This window comes from Euprymna scolopes, chromosome 41, assembly GCF_053919585.1.
Source record: "Euprymna scolopes isolate OS-2025 chromosome 41, ASM5391958v1, whole genome shotgun sequence".
Taxonomy (NCBI): domain Eukaryota; kingdom Metazoa; phylum Mollusca; class Cephalopoda; order Sepiida; family Sepiolidae; genus Euprymna; species Euprymna scolopes.
The window spans coordinates 29,585,831-29,610,106 of record NC_136522.1 but is presented as its reverse complement, the minus strand read 5'-3'; positions in this window follow the sequence as shown (position 1 = coordinate 29,610,106).

Below are 24,276 nucleotides of genomic sequence, written 5' to 3'. Positions count from 1 at the left end.
TTATTTTTTTTCTTATGAATACATTCTTAAGTTTATTTTGTATATACAATTGTTTGCTATTTTACTTCTGTATTTTAATAGGTTTTGGTGGCCTTAGAATTTCTAATTTATCATTCAGATATAATCGGCATAGCTTGTTTAAATTTCTACATATACTGGCCTATCATACTATTTTCTATTCAAATATTGGTGAGTGTTTGCTTTCTTGAAGCTCCCAGTAATGGGTCACTAATGTTGCTTTTATGCAGCAATTTTTTTATTATTGAATGCACTTTTTATGGTTGTAATGTCTGGTTTAAAAATGTACAGAAATTTCACCTATATAGTACTTCTCGTTGTTTTGGTCTGTGGCAATTATTGTGACTTGCTAAACAATGTTTTTCGTAAGGCATTTATTTTATAGTGGAAAAAATGTACAATTTCTACAGTTACAACTTTTCTATTCATTATTAGCTTTCTTGTTTCTATTTGGATGATTGCTATCAGGATTCCAATTATTGCTGTTTCTAGTGGTTATATTTTGTTCTCCTTAGTGTTATTTTTATTGTTACTATATTGGTCACCTTTTAATGCATTTGGTTATTATTTGTTCTCTACTGGTTTCATTTAGTGCTTTGTTATAGTGTCCTTTAATTATCGTTTCTAAGTTTCTGCAGCAACTGAACTCATCGTGAGCCAGGTAGTCTTTGATATTAGGAAAATGATTACCTTCGCATTTATTCAGAACTGTGAATATGTCACCATTTGGCATTGTTAGATTCCCATCTGTGCAAGTCAGCAAACTAGTACTTTGATTTGTTCCCTCGACATTGCAGCCGGGCTTACAAGCGTAATTAAAAGTACCGCCTTCTGTCACTGTTGATCCTGTATTTTCGGCCTCATTATCCAATGGAACAAAACAAGTTATCGCTGCAAAATAGAATAAAATAAAGAGATAATTCGACATCTATACACTGTGAGTTGTTCTAATTAATAAACAAACACCTTTCTTTAAAAGTCATGCCAATTGTTTAATTTAATTTTAATTCTCTTTAAAAACTGTGTTTTTCTCCAATCGTTTATTCACATTATTTGAATTTATGGTACTTATGCAGTATAAGGGCTGTGGATTTCAGAATCGTCCAGGCGGTTTACGGAAAACGCCAGAAGTTCCCAAACAAAAGTCTTGTGGGTTTTTCTTTTTTTTTCACAAAATGAAATGAAAAATATATTATTTCTGTCAGTATGAAGTTTATTCAATGGAAAATTAATTGAAAAATTAAAATAATTTCGATGAAAAATCAATTGAAAAAGTAAATCAATATTGAATAATTATTTGACAAATTTGACGAAACATTTAGAAAATTATAATTCAAATCAAACAAACATTCATTGTAAAGTAAGTTCCATGGATAAATATTCATTTTTGAATAACGAACAACAGATAGCAAACAAAAACCCAGATTTTGCTATTTCCTAGGAATGACAACATAGTTTCCTGCGCACTGACATCCACATTCAAATCTACATGCATTTCATTCACTGTTATCTGCTGATCAGCATGGATAAGTTAGTCAAAGCACACAGTGTTTTCTGGGATGCTGGCTATGCATGGGCATCCGGAGTGTACATTGTCACCACTCGGAAATCGACGAACCCATCTGCTGACATCTACTGCATCAGTTTCATAAACGTTTAACAAACCCCAGTGAATGTTTATTGGTTCAATTTTTTCTGAACGGATAAAAAGGGGTTGCAAATTGCATTGTTATGATGACTGAACTTATGCATTCATGACCTGAAAATTCCATCTTTCTGGTGTAGATATTAAGGGCGTGATATTTTAAGAAAGTATCTCTTGTCATGGATGTGCATCAGAAGCAGAGATGCATCATTGAATACCTCCACACAGATAAAAATTGAACATATCAACATTTATTAGCGCCTGTTGACCGTTTAGAAAGCCGATTGGGTTGATATTAACACAATTACGAAATGGGTTTGTCGATAACAGAGATGTAGGTGACAACGCACGTTCCGGACTTTTACAATCGAGACATTGTTCAGTGCTGGTAAAAGTGAATTGAGAATACTGACGAATATGTAGAAAGCTAGATTCTGAAGCTCAAAAGGTCGCTCGCTTTAATGGTACCACTCCCGTCTTCATAGCTCTTCAACGTTTCAGATTTTGAATTAAAAAATAGGAGTTCTTACTTTTGGAACTATTCTCATAACTTAGAAAATATAACTTAGAAAATATAACTTGGAAAATATAACTTGGAAAATATAACTTAGAAAATATAACTTAGAAAATATAACTTGGAAAATATAACTTGGAAAATATAACTTGGAAAATATAACTTGGAAAATATAACTTAGAAAATATAACTTAGAAAATATAACTTGGAAAATATAACTTGGAAAATATAACTTAGAAAATATAACTTAGAAAATATAACTTAAAAAATATAGCTTAGAAAATATAACTTAGAAAATATAACTTGGAAAATAAAACTTAGAAAATATAACTTAGAAAATATAACTTAGAAAATATAACTTAGAAAATATAGCTTAGAAAATATAACTTAGAAAATATAACTTAGAAAATATAACTTGGAAAATATAACTTAGAAAATATAACTTAGAAAATATAACTTAGAAAATATAGCTTAGAAAATATAACTTAGAAAATATAACTTGGAAAATATAACTTAGAAAATATAACTTAGAAAATATAGCTTAGAAAATATAACTTAGAAAATATAACTTGGAAAATATAACTTAGAAAATAAAACTTAGAAAATATAACTTAGAAAATATAACTTAGAAAATATAGCTAAGAAAATATAACTTAGAAAATATAACTTAGAAAATATAGCTTAGAAAATATAACTTAGAAAATATAACTTGGAAAATATAACTTAGAAAATACAACTTAGAAAATATAACTTAAAATGCAAAATAAAAATATATATCACTTAGAATATATAACTTGAATAATGTGCAATCAACAATTCCCTCTCTATCCAACTACAATGATGTTCTTTGTACAGCAACTGATACGGTTGAACTACTTGCACAGTGCTTTGGCTTGAACTCCACCTTGGACTCTGCAAGCCACTTCCTCCCAAATTTCCCTGAAGCCACAGTTGACAACCTGATCAACTTTTCTGTGTTCGAGACCTGGTCTTGTCTTTGTTATAGTTATAAATAAATACTCTACTGAGCTAGGCCCTATCCTATCCAAATTATATAACAAATGTTTTGCTGAATCTTTTTTGCATGAAAGCTGGAAAATTGCCTTTGTTCGAAAGAACTGACCCTCAAAATTATTACACCATTAGTCTACTCCTATTCTTCTCAAAATATTTGAATTTTTAATCCGTCTAGCGATAGTCCGCCACATCATTAATGCTAAACTTCTTTTTGACAATCAGTAAGTAAGCACGTTCTACTGTGGATATTCAAATGATCATCAATCAATGCATGTACCACATAAGGGACAAGGCAAGTAAAGTTACACCCGCATCTTTATCTATTCTATTTGTTAAACAAAAATATAATAATTATCAAAGTTTTTTAAAAAGAAATTATTCACTCCAAAGAATAAGATACTGGTAGATGATGTAAAGAAAGTGGGCTCTCTGTACGATGCTAGAAAACTTTTCACACCTGTACTAGCAGTATCAGAATTTTTGTAGGAATTTTTGACACCCCTAACACGAAACTGCGAATACAATATAAAAATCTCGTAATTTCTCTGTTAAAAGTGGGTTATTTATTTTCTTTATGGATTATACTTCCAAAATAAACTATTACAGTTGTTTTAAAAGTAATAAAAATATTTTTTTTTTTTAAAACAGTAATGAATTTTCCGAACTCAATATTTTTCAATTTTTAAACTCAATATTTTTAAATTTTAAAAATCTATCAAAATTTTTCTATTGATTCTATTTTTACGATATTTTCAGGGTCAATGTGAAATTTTATGTTCTTTCCAATAAACCGAATATAATATTTTAGACAAACGTTTTTTTTTAAATTCACGCCCCCCCAAGTGTCACCCATTTTCAACTTTCTCTTAAAAAGTAAATAATTAATTTATGGTTAATAGTTTTATATATCACAAATTGAAGAGAAAAGGTCAATAAATAATATATTCAAATTTAAAACAAAAAAAAAAATCGCTTTTTTAGAAATTTACCTGTAAAGTCCGAAGTTTAAAACCTTATTTTATAAGAACACATTGTTTCTTTTTGTCTTTTTTTTTTTTTTAATGAAACCTTGGTCCTTGCTCCTTTAATTGAAAAAAAAATTAGGGCTTGAATTACATTTTTCGAGGAGTTATAAGCTTAGAAAGATAGGGGGTCGAATAATTTACGCCTCTCATTTTGAAATGTCTATTAAAAAGTAAATAATTAATTTATGGTTAATAGTTTTATATATCACAAATTGAAGAGAAAAGGTCAATAAATAATATATTCAAATTTAAAACAAAAAAAAAATCGCTTTTTTAGAAATTTACCTGTAAAGTCCGAAGTTTAAAACCTTTTAAAAAAAAAAAAAACACATTGTTTTGTTTGTTTGTTTTTTTTAAATAAAACCTTGGTCCTTACTCCTTTAATTGAAAAAAAAAATTAGGGCTTGAATTACATTTTTCGAGGAGTTATAAGCTTGGAAAGATTGGGTGGAATTATTCACTATTTTCACGAAATTTCTGACACTGCTACACCTGTACATATCCCTTATCTCTACAAAAGCACTATTCACCTATGCATGGAGTTTTGTTGTCATATCTGGATTGGTACATCAACTATTGATCTCTCCCTTCTTGAAGGACCTAAGAACGAGCCTCTAATTTAATATGGCTCACACTGTCTACCAAGCTCTATCGCATGACTCATCACCACAATGTGGCCTCTCTGTGTTTGTTTTTCAAGCACTTCAATGAGATGTGCTCTGACAAGTTTGGTGCTCTGGGTGTAAATATACTCAATAATAAACTAAACTCCATGTAACATAGTCGTTAATCTTCTTCAACTGTGTCATTACATTTTAAGACTTCGAACCAACATGTTGACCAAGTGCAATTTCCATGGACAATGTAACATAGTCGTTAATCTTCTTCAACTGTGTCATTACATTTTGAGGGTTAGAACCAACATGTTGACCAAGTGCAATTTCCATGGACAATGTAACATAGTCGTTAATCTTCTTACACTGTGTCATTACATTTTGAGAGTTGGAACCAACATGTAAACCAAGTGCAATTTCCATGGACAATGTAACATAGTCGGTAATCTTCTTCAACTGTGTCATTACATTTTAAGAATTGGAACCAACATGTAAACCAAGTGCAATGTCCATGGACAATGTAACATAGTCGTTAATCTTCTTCAACTGTGTCATTACATTTTAAGACTTCGAACCAACATGTTGACCAAGTGCAATTTCCATGGACAATGTAACATAGTCGTTAATCTTCTTCAACTGTGTCATTACATTTTGAGGGTTAGAACCAACATGTTGACCAAGTGCAATTTCCATGGACAATGTAACATAGTCGTTAATCTTCTTACACTGTGTCATTACATTTTGAGAGTTGGAACCAACATGTAAACCAAGTACAATTTCCATGGACAATGTAACATAGTCGTTAATCTTCTTCAACTGTGTCATTACATTTTGAGAATTGGAACCAACATGTAAACCAAGTGCAATGTCCATGGACAATGTAACATAGTCGTTAATCTTCTTCAACTGTGTCATTACATTTTGAGGGTTGGAACCAACATGCTAACCAAGTGCAATTTCCATGGACAATGTAACATAGTCGTTAATCTTCTTTAACTCTGTCCTTACATTTTGAGAGTTGGAACCAACATGTTGACCAAGTGCAATTTCCATGGACAATGTAACATAGTCGTTAATCTTCTTCAACTGCGTCATTAAATTTTGAGAATGGGAACCAACATGTTAACCAAGTGCAATATCCATGGACAATGTAACATAGTCGTTAATCTTCTTCAATTGTGTCATTACATTTTGAGAGTTTGAAACAACATGTTGACCAAGTACAATTTCCATGGACAATGTAACATAGTCGTTAATCTTCTTCAACTGCGTCATTATATTTTGAGAGTTGGAACAACATGTTAACCAAGTACAATTTTCATGGACAATGTAACATAGTCGTTAATCTTCTTCAACTGTGTCATTAAATTTTGAAAATTGGAACCAACATGTTGACCAAGTGCAATTTCCATGGACAATGTAACATAGTCGTTAATCTTCTTCAACTGTGTCATTAAATTTTGAAAATTGGAACCAACATGTTGACCAAGTGCAATTTCCATGGACAATGTAACATAGTCGTTAATCTTCTTCAACTGTGTCATTACATTTTAAGAATTGGAACCAATATGTTAACCAAGTACAATTTCCATGGACAATGTAACATAGTCGTTAAACATAGTAGTTAATATTCTTCAACTGTGTCATTACATTTTGAGAATTGGAACCAACATGTAAACCAAGTGCAATTTCCATGGATAATGTAACATAGTCGTTAATCTTCTTCAACTGTGTCATTACATTTTGAGAGTTGGAACCAGCATGTTGACCAAGTACCATATCTATGGACAATGTAACATAGTCGTTAATCTTCTTCAACTGTGTCATTACATTTTGAGAATTGGAACCAACATGTTAACCAAGTACAATTTCCATGGACAATGTAACATAGTCGTTAATCTGCTTCAACTGTGTCATTACATTTTGAGAGTTGGAACCAACATGTTGACCAAGTGCAATTTCCATGAACAATGTAATATAGTTGTTAATCTTCTTCAACTGTGTCATTACATTTTAACACTCGGACCCAATACTTTTTTCTGAGACAGTCGCAACAAAAAAAACAAGTCAAAAGAAGTTTGACTCAGCCTTTTTTGCCAGTTTTAACAAAAAGGCATTTATTTTTCTCTCTTTTTTCTTTTCCTTCACTGTGACGAAATAACACTGGTCAAAAGGTTTCTAAGTTGATTTAGACTAATTTGGTTGTGCTGATTAAACAAAATCATATTAATTCTTTCTCATCAGGTCAGGTTGTTGAGATATTTGCTATTTTATATCTCTTTTACCTAAAAATTTTGTGTTGTGCCTTCCTGTTTCGGACCCATTATCTTTAAGTTATTTTTAACTTAGAGTTACGTTCTTCCTAACTTCCTCTTCTGGTTGGTCTTTACTTTCTTTTTGCAACCACTGGTTACATAGCAGCCTCTTTCTTCTGTCTCCGGTCCCATTTCTTCTTCTGGGCAATGTGGGAATCAACAGGAAGAACAAGAATTCGTTGGTTTATCCAAACCTTAAGTCTGCAATTAGGCCAACTCCACACTATAATAAAATTCCTGTCCGAGTGTTTAAAGGCTTGTCCAAATTGAAATTACCTGGTTCTGAAGAAGATCAAGCCTCTGTATTTTGCACTGAAACTAGTGAACCAATTGTTTTAGATGTCGGGTTTCCTTCTTTACTACCACAGCTTTTTTCTCAAGGAGAACTTCATGCTCTGACTAGAGATCTCAACTTTTCCAAAGAATTTTCTGAAAAAAACCTTCTTCAACTTGGAACTCTCATAACCATTCTATAGAAAACGCTATATTGAATTCTTGCCATATTTCAGTCAGGAAAACGACATAGATGTCGTTAAATAGTTTCTGTTTAGTTTTGTGCAAAACGGACAAAGAGTGAACAGAAGCCCTTCGTAAAATTTACTTCTGACGTTGGCAGCCACAATATTGGAGCCTTTTTATAGACAACTCAAGAAGAAGTTTAACACGTGTTTTTATTCACAATGACAACTTATATGGATCGGTGTCTCTCGGCAATTCAACGACCCACAAAGAAAAATATGATGAAATTAAAATTGTTCTGAAAAAGATTTCATACAGACAGCACCAATCAATCATATGCGTCGATTTGAAAATTGTTGGATTTTTCCTCAGGCTGCAAGGTGACTACACAAAATTTCCTTGCTTCTTGTGTTTGTGTGATGGCAGAGCAAGAATGGACAACTGGATAAAAAAGATTCACCTGTGCGCAGTGAACTGATTCCTGGCTCTCTCAATGTTCTGGCTTCTTCTTTGCTTGAGCGTTTCAAATTATGTTTCCTTCTCTTTACATATAGCTTGGCATCATAAAACAGTCTATGAAGGCTCTTGAGAAAGATGGCGACTGTTTCAAATATATTTGCATGAAATTTCCAGGCCTTACCATAGAGAAATAAAAAGCTGGAATTTTTTTTATAGATCTCATATTCGGAATTAAATGAATGATGTAAATTTCTGTAATTTTATGAATCCCGCATAATTGAGTGCCTGCATGGCGTTTACAAATGTAGTAAAAGTCTTTGGAAAAATAAAGGCGCCCAACTACAAAAAGCTTGTTGAAACTTTACTCATCAACTGGGTACAAATATGAGCATCAAGTTACATTTTTGGCACAGCCATCTTGACCGTTTTCCAGAAAATTGGAGTGATGTGAGTGACGAGCAAGGAGAGCACTTTCATCAAGACATCAGCGACATGGATGTTTGTTATCAAGGTTCGTTGGGATGCCACCATGCTTGCAGATTACTGTTGGTCTAGCAAGCGCGATGATGTCGGATCCCCCTCCCCCCCCATTCTAGAAAATCAGTAAAACGTCAATTTATGGATGATGATGTCTATGCTTAGCATTTTTTTTTACAAATTCAAGCTTTAATTGTGAATATTTTGGTATGATTTGATTAATATGTGTCTTAGTTACAAAAAAATATTTTTTTTCTATTTGCCTGTTTTTATTGTAGGAATCGGCTTCCTACACCAGAAAAACAAGACATGATCGAAAAAAAACTGACAGCATTTCTGGAATCAGCACCCGAAAATAAGGTCAAAACAGTTGAAACATCTTAGGCACTATGAAAGTTTTTTTGTTGGTCAGTGTAATCAATCCTCATTTCAAAATTTCAGAAACGTAAAAGCAACATGTAAGAATAAGGGAGAAAGATCCCCTCTAACTATTTTAACATGCCTGGATATCTCCCACTCTGCCGTAAGGACTCTGACAGACATATGCACGGGCTTGGAGTATATATTCGGAACACCCTCACCTTGACTAGAGAAACTAAACTAGAATCGGACGATCAAGCCTTTATGTGCTTTAGACTTAAAATACAACATAACATTAGCTACTTTTATTTTCTCTACCGCTCTGCCTCGACTCAGGACTGTACCCTAATAAACAAAGTCTCCGACAGCATAGATACAGCACTTTCCCTCGACACTAGCACACACGTGCATGTATTTGGTGACTTCAATATCCACCACAGCAACTGGCTTGGATTTTCTACTCACACAGACGCAGCTGGTACCACAACACATAACTTCTCTATATCTCATTCCCTATCACAGATGGTTACGTTTCCAACCTTTTTCCCAGACTAGCATGAACAACACACATCACTTCTAGATCTGTTTCTGACCACAGTTCCCGATGACTGTTTAACTAATACCCACAGCCCACTTGGGAACGCCGATAATGCAGTGGTAATGGTTGAAATAGCCCTAAACTTTAGAGCCAAACTGAAGAGCCACTGCTCAAAAGAATGAGATATTATAAAAAGGCTGACTGGGAAGCCATCAGGGATCTCATCAGGGACGCCTCATGGCAAAATATCTTTTCACTTCCTGCTGAACATTGCGCAAATGAGGCCACTGAATGGTTCAAAACGGCAATTGGAGCACATGTTCACATGTTTTATAGCAAGCCCCACTATCCCCAATGGTTTACTTCTACTTGTGCAGCTGCAATAGCGCAAAGGCAGCATGCGTACCACAAATTTAACCGACATAAGTCCAGTTCAAGCAGGCAGACTGTATATAGTATGAAGTAACTGTAGTATAGTATGAAGTAACTGTAAGAAAGAATGGTGACAGCTAAGAGAGAATTTACTGAAACCACTAAAAAACGCATCGAAGCACAGAAATTAGGAACCCGCACCTTCTGGAAAATCTACAACAGTAAATAATGGGCAATCAACAATTCCCCCACTGTCCAACAATCATGAGGTTGTTTGCTTTGCAACTGAGAAGGCTAACATGCTTGCCAGTAAGTTTGCATCCAACTCCACACTGGACCCTACTAATCACCCTCTCCCTGACTTTCCTTTGCGGACAGACGCCACACTAGATGATCTGAAAATCACCCCTTCTCAGGTGCATGCTATCATAAAAAATGTTGACACTGCAAAAGCATTTGGACCTGATCTCATCCTGGCTGTGCTATTAAAAAAGTGCTCCAGTTCTCTCCAAACTTTACAACAAATGCCTTAATGAATCTTGCTTTCCTGCCTGCTGGAAAACTGCTTCTGTAGTACAAGTTTTCAAGAATTCTGGCGAAAGAACCGACCCAGTAAATTATCGCCCCATTAGCCTCCTCCCACTTTTCGCCAAAATATTTGAGACCATAATTAACCAAACTCTAGTCTATCAGCATGCATAACATAATTAAATCCTTCTTAGATAAGAAAAAAATCCAGGTTGTCCTCAACGGTCGTACATCTAAACAATATGATATAAATGCAGGAGTGCCTCAGGGGTCTATCCTTGGACCTCTGTTATCTCTATATAAATAAAATGAACTCATTTTTCCCGTCTGATTTTGACATTAATAGGATTAAAAATCAAGATATTTCATGCAAATATAATATGCACAAACGGCAGAACAATATCTGAGGTGTGTTATAGGCTTATTATTTCTCAAATTCCTCGATAATCTTAGATTTCTATACTTTTTCTGCTGAGAAGTCACGGCCAAAATCGGTTAAGATCAATGGAAGTGGTAAAATATTTTCTCTCTAATAAATTCCTCCTCCCCCTGCCACCACTTAACACCGTTTGGGGATCGTTCACAAGGAACAGTTGAGAAGAGAACACCGGTTTAGCTTCGTAGTTCTTTCATGTGAAGTTATTTAAAATCACTAAACTAAGCTGCAGTGCTCTGTGGCATAGTGGTTAGCGTGCTGGACAATTCACATTACATTTTCACGTTCGCGCCGACCTACCGTAGTTGTTTTTTTTGTTTTTTTTTCCTAAACAACTGGAATGGACTTTTCTTGGTGGCCGAACTGTTAACGTTGCAGATGTTTTTTTTTTGTTTTTTTTTTTCACACTTTATTTTCCTACTTTTACTCATGACTCCGGGTTTGATCCTTCCTACTTACCTACCATAACATTTTTTAAAACTCCCCTCCCGTCCTGGAAACAAACACTCGGGCAACGCCGGGTACCCCGGCTAGTTCCTAATATTCATAAATGACCTCCCTGAGAAAATTGTCTGTGAGATGGGTATATATGCTGACGACACTATGCTCTATAACAGACACGACAAGAAAACAAATGAACACATATCTAAAGAAATTGCAGAAACACTAGAGGATGACCTCCGATCTGTAGTAGAATGGGGACATAAATGGATGGTCACATTCAATGCTGCCAAGACTAAAATGGTTTCCTTCAATAATTACAAGAAACCTTCTCTACCACCAATAGCAATGGCCAATGACTCTTTATCTGAAAGTATATCTTTTAAACTCCTCGGCCTAACGCTCACAGGAAACATGAGTTGGAACAATTACATTGAGAGTATCGCCAGGACCGCCGCGAAGAAGGTGGGTTCTCTCTACCGTGCTAGAAAGATACTAACGCCTGAAAGTATCCTATACCTCTATAAGGTCACCATTCGCCCATGTATGGAGTATTGTTGTCATATTTGGGCTGGTGCATCTGCCACTAGTCTCTCACTCCTAGATAAGGTTCAAAAGAGAGTCACCAATCTGATAGGTCCTGAACTGTCATCTAAACTTCAGTCTCTGTCCCATCGACGAAACGTTGCATCCCTCTGCCTGTTCTACAAGTACTTTAACAGTGAATGCTCTGACGAACTGCAAGCACTTGTGCCCCAAATGTCTCATTCAAATCAATGGTGATTTGTCAGACACATTGTTTTGGGATTCAACGTTGAAAATCTGGCAAGAAAAAAATTTTATGATCAAAGCAGATTCCGTTTTGCACTTATTTCTAATTATTTAACAACTACAAGAATACTTGATCCACGATGAGTAATATTAATTGTTAGGACAGAACTAGTTTACACCACTTTTATGTCCCTTTATACAGATTATAATCAAAATACTATGAAACTAAACCTTATATCTAAAACCATTCCAAATCTAAATCCATTACATAATTTTGATTCTAGGCTTTTAAAGGGCTTTAAGATGAAATGGAAATTTAGTGAATCTTACTTAATTTGTGTATAATGACAATAGATTATATTCAATGCAGATCTGAAGTACTGAGTTTTCGAATGAGAGGTTGTGACGGCATTTTTTCCCTAAAAGCATTTTAAAATATTCCCAAGAAACAGAAATTGTTAGAATATTTATTAATCGATGCTTAATACCTGTTATTAGAATTTTACAAAATTCAGAGGATATTTATGAAGAACTTTTGCTCACTTTTTATCCTTTTTGCATGAAACAAAACAAAACCCACTTAACAACTCCTGTCACACAGCAATTGTATTCCAAAATATATAATGATTAGTTAATTAGTTTAGACATGAACACTATACATACAAATATATAAATATATACACATAGCTAACTTCATATAAGCAGAGATTAGACTAGCTAAGACAATTTTGGCCAAAATACATTACATGATTTTGATTCTAGAAAAATGTTTAAATCGAACGCTTAAGCTTAAGACAATTTGAAAATAAATTAAAATTCATGGAATTTTGTTTACTTTGTGTCTAATGAATATATTTTTCAATTAATGTAAGAGAAAAATAAAATAAAGAATAAAAGAAAAAATAAAAAAAGTAAAATTACCATACACATGTGCGCACTATAAACTATAAATAGATATAAAATCCGGGGAAAGGAAGTGAAGCCGACACACTAAGCAGGGTTCGCTCGCTGACAGACGCGAAAATTTTGTAAAATGGGCAACAATATAAGCTAAGTAATTTAACAAATCCTAATATTACCAAAATGGCAACTGCTTTTTTTTTTTTTTTTTCTCTAAATTTTGACTAATGTATTTTAACTATATGCGCATATATTGTCTTTAACTCTTTGCTTCCATGCGAGTCGTTTCTTATTACTTTATTTTTTCTTTATTTATTCACTTTGTTTATTTATTTCTCTTTTTGCTTTTACCAACTGTGTATACCTTCTCTTTAAATGTATTTATTTAATGCATTTTAATTACATATGCGTAAAAATGGTCTCTAACACTTAGTCCCACGCGAGCCGTTTTTAAGATCAGAAGAACTCTACTCGAAAACGAATAGCCTATGCAAGAATATAGAACAGAGCTAGGACCACCTTTCTTTCTACTATAGAAGACAGAAGATTAACCTAATTAAAAAAAAAAAAAAAATAAAGAATAAAATAAAAAATAAAAAAAGTAAAATTACCATACACATGTGCGCACTATAAACTATAAATAGATATAAAATCCGGGGAAAGGAAGTGAAGCCGACACACTAAGCAGGGTTCGCTCGCTGACAGACGCGAAAATTTTGTAAAATGGGCAACAATATAAGCTAAGTAATTTAACAAATCCTAATATTACCAAAATGGCAACTGCTTTTTTTTTTTTTTCTCTAAATTTTGACTAATGTATTTTAACTATATGCGCATATATTGTCTTTAACTCTTTGCTTCCATGCGAGTCGTTTCTTATTACTTTATTTTTTATTTATTTATTCACTTTGTTTATTTATTTCTCTTTTTGCTTTTACCAACTGTGTATACCTTCTCTTTAAATGTATTTATTTAATGCATTTTAATTACATATGCGTAAAAATGGTCTCTAACACTTAGTCCCACGCGAGCCGTTTTTAAGGTCAGAAGAACTCTACTCGAAAACGAATAGCCTATGCAAGAATATAGAACAGAGCTAGGACCACCTTTCTTTCTACTATAGAAGACAGAAGATAAACCTAATTAAAAAAAAAAAAAAAAAATAAAGAATAAAAGAAAAAATAAAAAAAGTAAAATTACCATACACATGTGCGCACTATAAACTATAAATAGATATAAAATCCGGGGAAAGGAAGTGAAGCCGACACACTAAGCAGGGTTCGCTCGCTGACAGACGCGAAAATTTTGTAAAATGGGCAACAATATAAGCTAAGTAATTTAACAAATCCTAATATTACCAAAATGGCAACTGCTTTTTTTTTTTTTCTCTAAATTTTGACTAATGTATTTTAACTATATGCGCATATATTGTCTTTAACTCTTTGCTTCCATGCGAGTCGTTTCTTATTACTTTATTTTTTATTTATTTATTCACTTTGTTTATTTATTTCTCTTTTTGCTTTTACCAACTGTGTATACCTTCTCTTTAAATGTATTTATTTAATGCATTTTAATTACATATGCGTAAAAATGGTCTCTAACACTTAGTCCCACGCGAGCCGTTTTTAAGGTCAGAAGAACTCTACTCGAAAACGAATAGCCTATGCAAGAATATAGAACAGAGCTAGGACCACCTTTCTTTCTACTATAGAAGACAGAAGATTAACCTAATTAAAAAAAAAAAATAAAAATAAAGAATAAAAGAAAAAATAAAAAAAGTAAAATTACCATACACATGTGCGCACTATAAACTATAAATAGATATAAAATCCGGGGAAAGGAAGTGAAGCCGACACACTAAGCAGGGTTCGCTCGCTGACAGACGCGAAAATTTTGTAAAATGGGCAACAATATAAGCTAAGTAATTTAACAAATCCTAATATTACCAAAATGGCAACTGCTTTTTTTTTTTTTTTTTTTCTCTAAATTTTGACTAATGTATTTTAACTATATGCGCATATATTGTCTTTAACTCTTTGCTTCCATGCGAGTCGTTTCTTATTACTTTATTTTTTCTTTATTTATTCACTTTGTTTATTTATTTCTCTTTTTGCTTTTACCAACTGTGTATACCTTCTCTTTAAATGTATTTATTTAATGCATTTTAATTACATATGCGTAAAAATGGTCTCTAACACTTAGTCCCACGCGAGCCGTTTTTAAGGTCAGAAGAACTCTACTCGAAAACGAATAGCCTATGCAAGAATATAGAACAGAGCTAGGACCACCTTTCTTTCTACTATAGAAGACAGAAGATTAACCTAATTAAAAAAAAAAAATAAAAAAAAAGAATAAAAGAAAAAAGAAAAAAAGTAAAATTACCATACACATGTGCGCACTATAAACTATAAATAGATATAAAATCCGGGGAAAGGAAGTGAAGCCGACACACTAAGCAGGGTTCGCTCGCTGACAGACGCGAAAATTTTGTAAAATGGGCAACAATATAAGCTAAGTAATTTAACAAATCCTAATATTACCAAAATGGCAACTGCTTTTTTTTTTTTTTCTCTAAATTTTGACTAATGTATTTTAACTATATGCGCATATATTGTCTTTAACTCTTTGCTTCCATGCGAGTCGTTTCTTATTACTTTATTTTTTCTTTATTTATTCACTTTGTTTATTTATTTCTCTTTTTGCTTTTACCAACTGTGTATACCTTCTCTTTAAATGTATTTATTTAATGCATTTTAATTACATATGCGTAAAAATGGTCTCTAACACTTAGTCCCACGCGAGCCGTTTTTAAGGTCAGAAGAACTCTACTCGAAAACGAATAGCCTATGCAAGAATATAGAACAGAGCTAGGACCACCTTTCTTTCTACTATAGAAGACAGAAGATTAACCTAATTAAAAAAAAAAAAAAAGAAAGAATAAAAGAAAAAAGGAAAAAGTAAAATTACCATACACATGTGCGCACTATAAACTATAAATAGATATAAAATCCGGGGAAAGGAAGTGAAGCCGACACACTAAGCAGGGTTCGCTCGCTGACAGACGCGAAAATTTTGTAAAATGGGCAACAATATAAGCTAAGTAATTTAACAAATCCTAATATTACCAAAATGGCAACTGCTTTTTTTTTTTTCTCTAAATTTTGACTAATGTATTTTAACTATATGCGCATATATTGTCTTTAACTCTTTGCTTCCATGCGAGTCGTTTCTTATTACTTTATTTTTTCTTTATTTATTCACTTTGTTTATTTATTTCTCTTTTTGCTTTTACCAACTGTGTATACCTTCTCTTTAAATGTATTTATTTAATGCATTTTAATTACATATGCGTAAAAATGGTCTCTAACACTTAGTCCCACGCGAGCCGTTTTTAAGGTCAGAAGAACTCTACTCGAAAACGAATAGCCTATGCAAGAATATAGAACAGAGCTAGGACCACCTTTCTTTCTACTATAGAAGACAGAAGATTAACCTAATTAAAAAAAAAAAAAAAGAAAGAATAAAAGAAAAAATAAAAAAAGTAAAATTACCATACACATGTGCGCACTATAAACTATAAATAGATATAAAATCCGGGGAAAGGAAGTGAAGCCGACACACTAAGCAGGGTTCGCTCGCTGACAGACGCGAAAATTTTGTAAAATGGGCAACAATATAAGCTAAGTAATTTAACAAATCCTAATATTACCAAAATGGCAACTGCTTTTTTTTTTTTTTTCTCTAAATTTTGACTAATGTATTTTAACTATATGCGCATATATTGTCTTTCACTCTTTGCTTCCATGCGAGTCGTTTCTTATTACTTTATTTTTTCTTTATTTATTCACTTTGTTTATTTATTTCTCTTTTTGCTTTTACCAACTGTGTATACCTTCTCTTTAAATGTATTTATTTAATGCATTTTAATTACATATGCGTAAAAATGGTCTCTAACACTTAGTCCCACGCGAGCCGTTTTTAAGGTCAGAAGAACTCTACTCGAAAACGAATAGCCTATGCAAGAATATAGAACAGAGCTAGGACCACCTTTCTTTCTACTATAGAAGACAGAAGATTAACCTAATTAAAAAAAAAAAAAAGAAAGAATAAAAGAAAAAATAAAAAAAGTAAAATTACCATACACATGTGCGCACTATAAACTATAAATAGATATAAAATCCGGGGAAAGGAAGTGAAGCCGACACACTAAGCAGGGTTCGCTCGCTGACAGACGCGAAAATTTTGTAAAATGGGCAACAATATAAGCTAAGTAATTTAACAAATCCTAATATTACCAAAATGGCAACTGCTTTTTTTTTTTTTTCTCTAAATTTTGACTAATGTATTTTAACTATATGCGCATATATTGTCTTTAACTCTTTGCTTCCATGCGAGTCGTTTCTTATTACTTTATTTTTTCTTTATTTATTCACTTTGTTTATTTATTTCTCTTTTTGCTTTTACCAACTGTGTATACCTTCTCTTTAAATGTATTTATTTAATGCATTTTAATTACATATGCGTAAAAATGGTCTCTAACACTTAGTCCCACGCGAGCCGTTTTTAAGGTCAGAAGAACTCTACTCGAAAACGAATAGCCTATGCAAGAATATAGAACAGAGCTAGGACCACCTTTCTTTCTACTATAGAAGACAGAAGATTAACCTTATTAAAAAAAAAAAAAGAAAGAATAAAAGAAAAAATAAAAAAAGTAAAATTACCATACACATGTGCGCACTATAAACTATAAATAGATATAAAATCCGGGGAAAGGAAGTGAAGCCGACACACTAAGCAGGGTTCGCTCGCTGACAGACGCGAAAATTTTGTAAAATGGGCAACAATATAAGCTAAGTAATTTAACAAATCCTAATATTACCAAAATGGCAACTGCTTTTTTTTTTTTTTTTTTCTCTAAATTTTGACTAATGTATTTTAACTATATGCGCATATATTGTCTTTAACTCTTTGCTTCCATGCGAGTCGTTTCTTATTACTTTATTTTTTATTTATTTATTCACTTTGTTTATTTATTTCTCTTTTTGCTTTTACCAACTGTGTATAACTTCTCTTTAAATGTATTTATTTAATGCATTTTAATTACATATGCGTAAAAATGGTCTCTAACACTTAGTCCCACGCGAGCCGTTTTTAAGGTCAGAAGATCTACTCGAAACGAATAGCCTATGCAAGAATATAGAACAGAGCTAGGACCACCTTTCTTTCTACTATAGAAGACAGAAGATTAACCTAATTAAAAAAAAATAATAATAAAGAATAAAATAAAAAATAAAAAAAGTAAAATTACCATACACATGTGCGCACTATAAACTATAAATAGATATAAAATCCGGGGAAAGGAAGTGAAGCCGACACACTAAGCAGGGTTCGCTCGCTGACAGACGCGAAAATTTTGTAAAATGGGCAACAATATAAGCTAAGTAATTTAACAAATCCTAATATTACCAAAATGGCAACTGCTTTTTTTTTTTTTTTCTCTAAATTTTGACTAATGTATTTTAACTATATGCGCATATATTGTCTTTAACTCTTTGCTTCCATGCGAGTCGTTTCTTATTACTTTATTTTTTCTTTATTTATTCACTTTGTTTATTTATTTCTCTTTTTGCTTTTACCAACTGTGTATACCTTCTCTTTAAATGTATTTATTTAATGCATTTTAATTACATATGCGTAAAAATGGTCTCTAACACTTAGTCCCACGCGAGCCGTTTTTAAGGTCAGAAGAACTCTACTCGAAAACGAATAGCCTATGCAAGAATATAGAACAGAGCTAGGACCACCTTTCTTTCTACTATAGAAGACAGAAGATTAACCTAATTAAAAAAAAAAAAATAAAAATAAAGAATAAAAGAAAAAATAAAAAAAGTAAAATTACCATACACATGTGCGCACTATAAACTATAAATAGATATAAAATCCGGGGAAAGGAAGTGAAGCCGACACACTAAGCAGGGTTCGCTCGCTGACAGACGCGAAAATTTTGTAAAATGGGCAACAATATAAGCTAAGTAATTTAACAAATCCTAATATTACCAAAATGGCAACTGCTTTTTTTTTTTTTTTTTTTTCTAAATTTTGACTAATGTATTTTAACTATATGCGCATATATTGTCTTTAACTCTTTGCTTCCATGCGAGTCGTTTCTTATTACTTTATTTTTTCTTTATTTATTCACTTTGTTTATTTATTTCTCTTTTTGCTTTTACCAACTGTGTATACCTTCTCTTTAAATGTATTTATTTAATGCATTTTAATTACATATGCGTAAAAATGGTCTCTAACACTTAGTCCCACGCGAGCCGTTTTTAAGGTCAGAAGAACTCTACTCGAAAACGAATAGCCTATGCAAGAATATAGAACAGAGCTAGGACCACCTTTCTTTCTACTATAGAAGACAGAAGATTAACCTAATTAAAAAAAAAAAATAAAAATAAAGAATAAAAGAAAAAATAAAAAAAGTAAAATTACCATACACATGTGCGCACTATAAACTATAAATAGATATAAAATCCGGGGAAAGGAAGTGAAGCCGACACACTAAGCAGGGTTCGCTCGCTGACAGACGCGAAAATTTTGTAAAATGGGCAACAATATAAGCTAAGTAATTTAACAAATCCTAATATTACCAAAATGGCAACTGCTTTTTTTTTTTTTTTTTCTCTAAATTTTGACTAATGTATTTTAACTATATGCGCATATATTGTCTTTAACTCTTTGCTTCCATGCGAGTCGTTTCTTATTACTTTATTTTTTCTTTATTTATTCACTTTGTTTATTTATTTCTCTTTTTGCTTTTACCAACTGTGTATACCTTCTCTTTAAATGTATTTATTTAATGCATTTTAATTACATATGCGTAAAAATGGTCTCTAACACTTAGTCCCACGCGAGCCGTTTTTAAGGTCAGAAGAACTCTACTCGAAAACGAATAGCCTATGCAAGAATATAGAACAGAGCTAGGACCACCTTTCTTTCTACTATAGAAGACAGAAGATTAACCTAATTAAAAAAAAAAAATAAAAATAAAGAATAAAAGAAAAAATAAAAAAAGTAAAATTACCATACACATGTGCGCACTATAAACTATAAATAGATATAAAATCCGGGGAAAGGAAGTGAAGCCGACACACTAAGCAGGGTTCGCTCGCTGACAGACGCGAAAATTTTGTAAAATGGGCAACAATATAAGCTAAGTAATTTAACAAATCCTAATATTACCAAAATGGCAACTGCTTTTTTTTTTTTTCTCTAAATTTTGACTAATGTATTTTAACTATATGCGCATATATTGTCTTTAACTCTTTGCTTCCATGCGAGTCGTTTCTTATTACTTTATTTTTTCTTTATTTATTCACTTTGTTTATTTATTTCTCTTTTTGCTTTTACCAACTGTGTATACCTTCTCTTTAAATGTATTTATTTAATGCATTTTAATTACATATGCGTAAAAATGGTCTCTAACACTTAGTCCCACGCGAGCCGTTTTTAAGGTCAGAAGAACTCTACTCGAAAACGAATAGCCTATGCAAGAATATAGAACAGAGCTAGGACCACCTTTCTTTCTACTATAGAAGACAGAAGATTAACCTAATTAAAAAAAAAAAAATAAAAATAAAGAATAAAAGAAAAAATAAAAAAAGTAAAATTACCATACACATGTGCGCACTATAAACTATAAATAGATATAAAATCCGGGGAAAGGAAGTGAAGCCGACACACTAAGCAGGGTTCGCTCGCTGACAGACGCGAAAATTTTGTAAAATGGGCAACAATATAAGCTAAGTAATTTAACAAATCCTAATATTACCAAAATGGCAACTGCTTTTTTTTTTTTTTCTCTAAATTTTGACTAATGTATTTTAACTATATGCGCATATATTGTCTTTAACTCTTTGCTTCCATGCGAGTCGTTTCTTATTACTTTATTTTTTCTTTATTTATTCACTTTGTTTATTTATTTCTCTTTTTGCTTTTACCAACTGTGTATACCTTCTCTTTAAATGTATTTATTTAATGCATTTTAATTACATATGCGTAAAAATGGTCTCTAACACTTAGTCCCACGCGAGCCGTTTTTAAGGTCAGAAGAACTCTACTCGAAAACGAATAGCCTATGCAAGAATATAGAACAGAGCTAGGACCACCTTTCTTTCTACTATAGAAGACAGAAGATTAACCTAATTAAAAAAAAAAAAAAAATAAAGAATAAAAGAAAAAATAAAAAAAGTAAAATTACCATACACATGTGCGCACTATAAACTATAAATAGATATAAAATCCGGGGAAAGGAAGTGAAGCCGACACACTAAGCAGGGTTCGCTCGCTGACAGACGCGAAAATTTTGTAAAATGGGCAACAATATAAGCTAAGTAATTTAACAAATCCTAATATTACCAAAATGGCAACTGCTTTTTTTTTTTTTTCTCTAAATTTTGACTAATGTATTTTAACTATATGCGCATATATTGTCTTTAACTCTTTGCTTCCATGCGAGTCGTTTCTTATTACTTTATTTTTTCTTTATTTATTCACTTTGTTTATTTATTTCTCTTTTTGCTTTTACCAACTGTGTATACCTTCTCTTTAAATGTATTTATTTAATGCATTTTAATTACATATGCGTAAAAATGGTCTCTAACACTTAGTCCCACGCGAGCCGTTTTTAAGGTCAGAAGAACTCTACTCGAAAACGAATAGCCTATGCAAGAATATAGAACAGAGCTAGGACCACCTTTCTTTCTACTATAGAAGACAGAAGATTAACCTAATTAAAAAAAAAAAAAAAATAAAGAATAAAAGAAAAAATAAAAAAAGTAAAATTACCATACACATGTGCGCACTATAAACTATAAATAGATATAAAATCCGGGGAAAGGAAGTGAAGCCGACACACTAAGCAGGGTTCGCTCGCTGACAGACGCGAAAATTTTGTAAAATGGGCAACAATATAAGCTAAGTAATTTAACAAATCCTAATATTACCAAAATGGCAACTGCTTTTTTTTTTTTTTTTTCTCTAAATTTTGACTAATGTATTTTAACTATATGCGCATATATTGTCTTTAACTCTTTGCTTCCATGCGAGTCGTTTCTTATTACTTTATTTTTTATTTATTTATTCACTTTGTTTATTTATTTCTCTTTTTGCTTTTACCAACTGTGTATACCTTCTCTTTAAATGTATTTATTTAATGCATTTTAATTACATATGCGTAAAAATGGTCTCTAACACTTAGTCCCACGCGAGCCGTTTTTAAGGTCAGAAGAACTCTACTCGAAAACGAATAGCCTATGCAAGAATATAGAACAGAGCTAGGACCACCTTTCTTTCTACTATAGAAGACAGAAGATTAACCTAATTAAAAAAAAAAAAAAATAAAGAATAAAAGAAAAAATAAAAAAAGTAAAATTACCATACACATGTGCGCACTATAAACTATAAATAGATATAAAATCCGGGGAAAGGAAGTGAAGCCGACACACTAAGCAGGGTTCGCTCGCTGACAGACGCGAAAATTTTGTAAAATGGGCAACAATATAAGCTAAGTAATTTAACAAATCCTAATATTACCAAAATGGCAACTGCTTTTTTTTTTTTTTCTCTAAATTTTGACTAATGTATTTTAACTATATGCGCATATATTGTCTTTAATTCTTTGCTTCCATGCGAGTCGTTTCTTATTACTTTATTTTTTATTTATTTATTCACTTTGTTTATTTATTTCTCTTTTTGCTTTTACCAACTGTGTATACCTTCTCTTTAAATGTATTTATTTAATGCATTTTAATTACATATGCGTAAAAATGGTCTCTAACACTTAGTCCCACGCGAGCCGTTTTTAAGGTCAGAAGAACTCTACTCGAAAACGAATAGCCTATGCAAGAATATAGAACAGAGCTAGGACCACCTTTCTTTCTACTATAGAAGACAGAAGATTAACCTAATTAAAAAAAAAAAAAAATAAAGAATAAAAGAAAAAAGAAAAAAAGTAAAATTACCATACACATGTGCGCACTATAAACTATAAATAGATATAAAATCCGGGGAAAGGAAGTGAAGCCGACACACTAAGCAGGGTTCGCTCGCTGACAGACGCGAAAATTTTGTAAAATGGGCAACAATATAAGCTAAGTAATTTAACAAATCCTAATATTACCAAAATGGCAACTGCTTTTTTTTTTTTTTCTCTAAATTTTGACTAATGTATTTTAACTATATGCGCATATATTGTCTTTAACTCTTTGCTTCCATGCGAGTCGTTTCTTATTACTTTATTTTTTATTTATTTATTCACTTTGTTTATTTATTTCTCTTTTTGCTTTTACCAACTGTGTATACCTTCTCTTTAAATGTATTTATTTAATGCATTTTAATTACATATGCGTAAAAATGGTCTCTAACACTTAGTCCCACGCGAGCCGTTTTTAAGGTCAGAAGAACTCTACTCGAAAACGAATAGCCTATGCAAGAATATAGAACAGAGCTAGGACCACCTTTCTTTCTACTATAGAAGACAGAAGATTAACCTAATTAAAAAAAAAAAAAGAAAGAATAAAAGAAAAAATAAAAAAAGTAAAATTACCATACACATGTGCGCACTATAAACTATAAATAGATATAAAATCCGGGGAAAGGAAGTGAAGCCGACACACTAAGCAGGGTTCGCTCGCTGACAGACGCGAAAATTTTGTAAAATGGGCAACAATATAAGCTAAGTAATTTAACAAATCCTAATATTACCAAAATGGCAACTGCTTTTTTTTTTTTTTCTCTAAATTTTGACTAATGTATTTTAACTATATGCGCATATATTGTCTTTAACTCTTTGCTTCCATGCGAGTCGTTTCTTATTACTTTATTTTTTATTTATTTATTCACTTTGTTTATTTATTTCTCTTTTTGCTTTTACCAACTGTGTATACCTTCTCTTTAAATGTATTTATTTAATGCATTTTAATTACATATGCGTAAAAATGGTCTCTAACACTTAGTCCCACGCGAGCCGTTTTTAAGGTCAGAAGAACTCTACTCGAAAACGAATAGCCTATGCAAGAATATAGAACAGAGCTAGGACCACCTTTCTTTCTACTATAGAAGACAGAAGATTAACCTTATTAAAAAAAAAAAAAAGAAAGAATAAAAGAAAAAATAAAAAAAGTAAAATTACCATACACATGTGCGCACTATAAACTATAAATAGATATAAAATCCGGGGAAAGGAAGTGAAGCCGACACACTAAGCAGGGTTCGCTCGCTGACAGACGCGAAAATTTTGTAAAATGGGCAACAATATAAGCTAAGTAATTTAACAAATCCTAATATTACCAAAATGGCAACTGCTTTTTTTTTTTTTTCTCTAAATT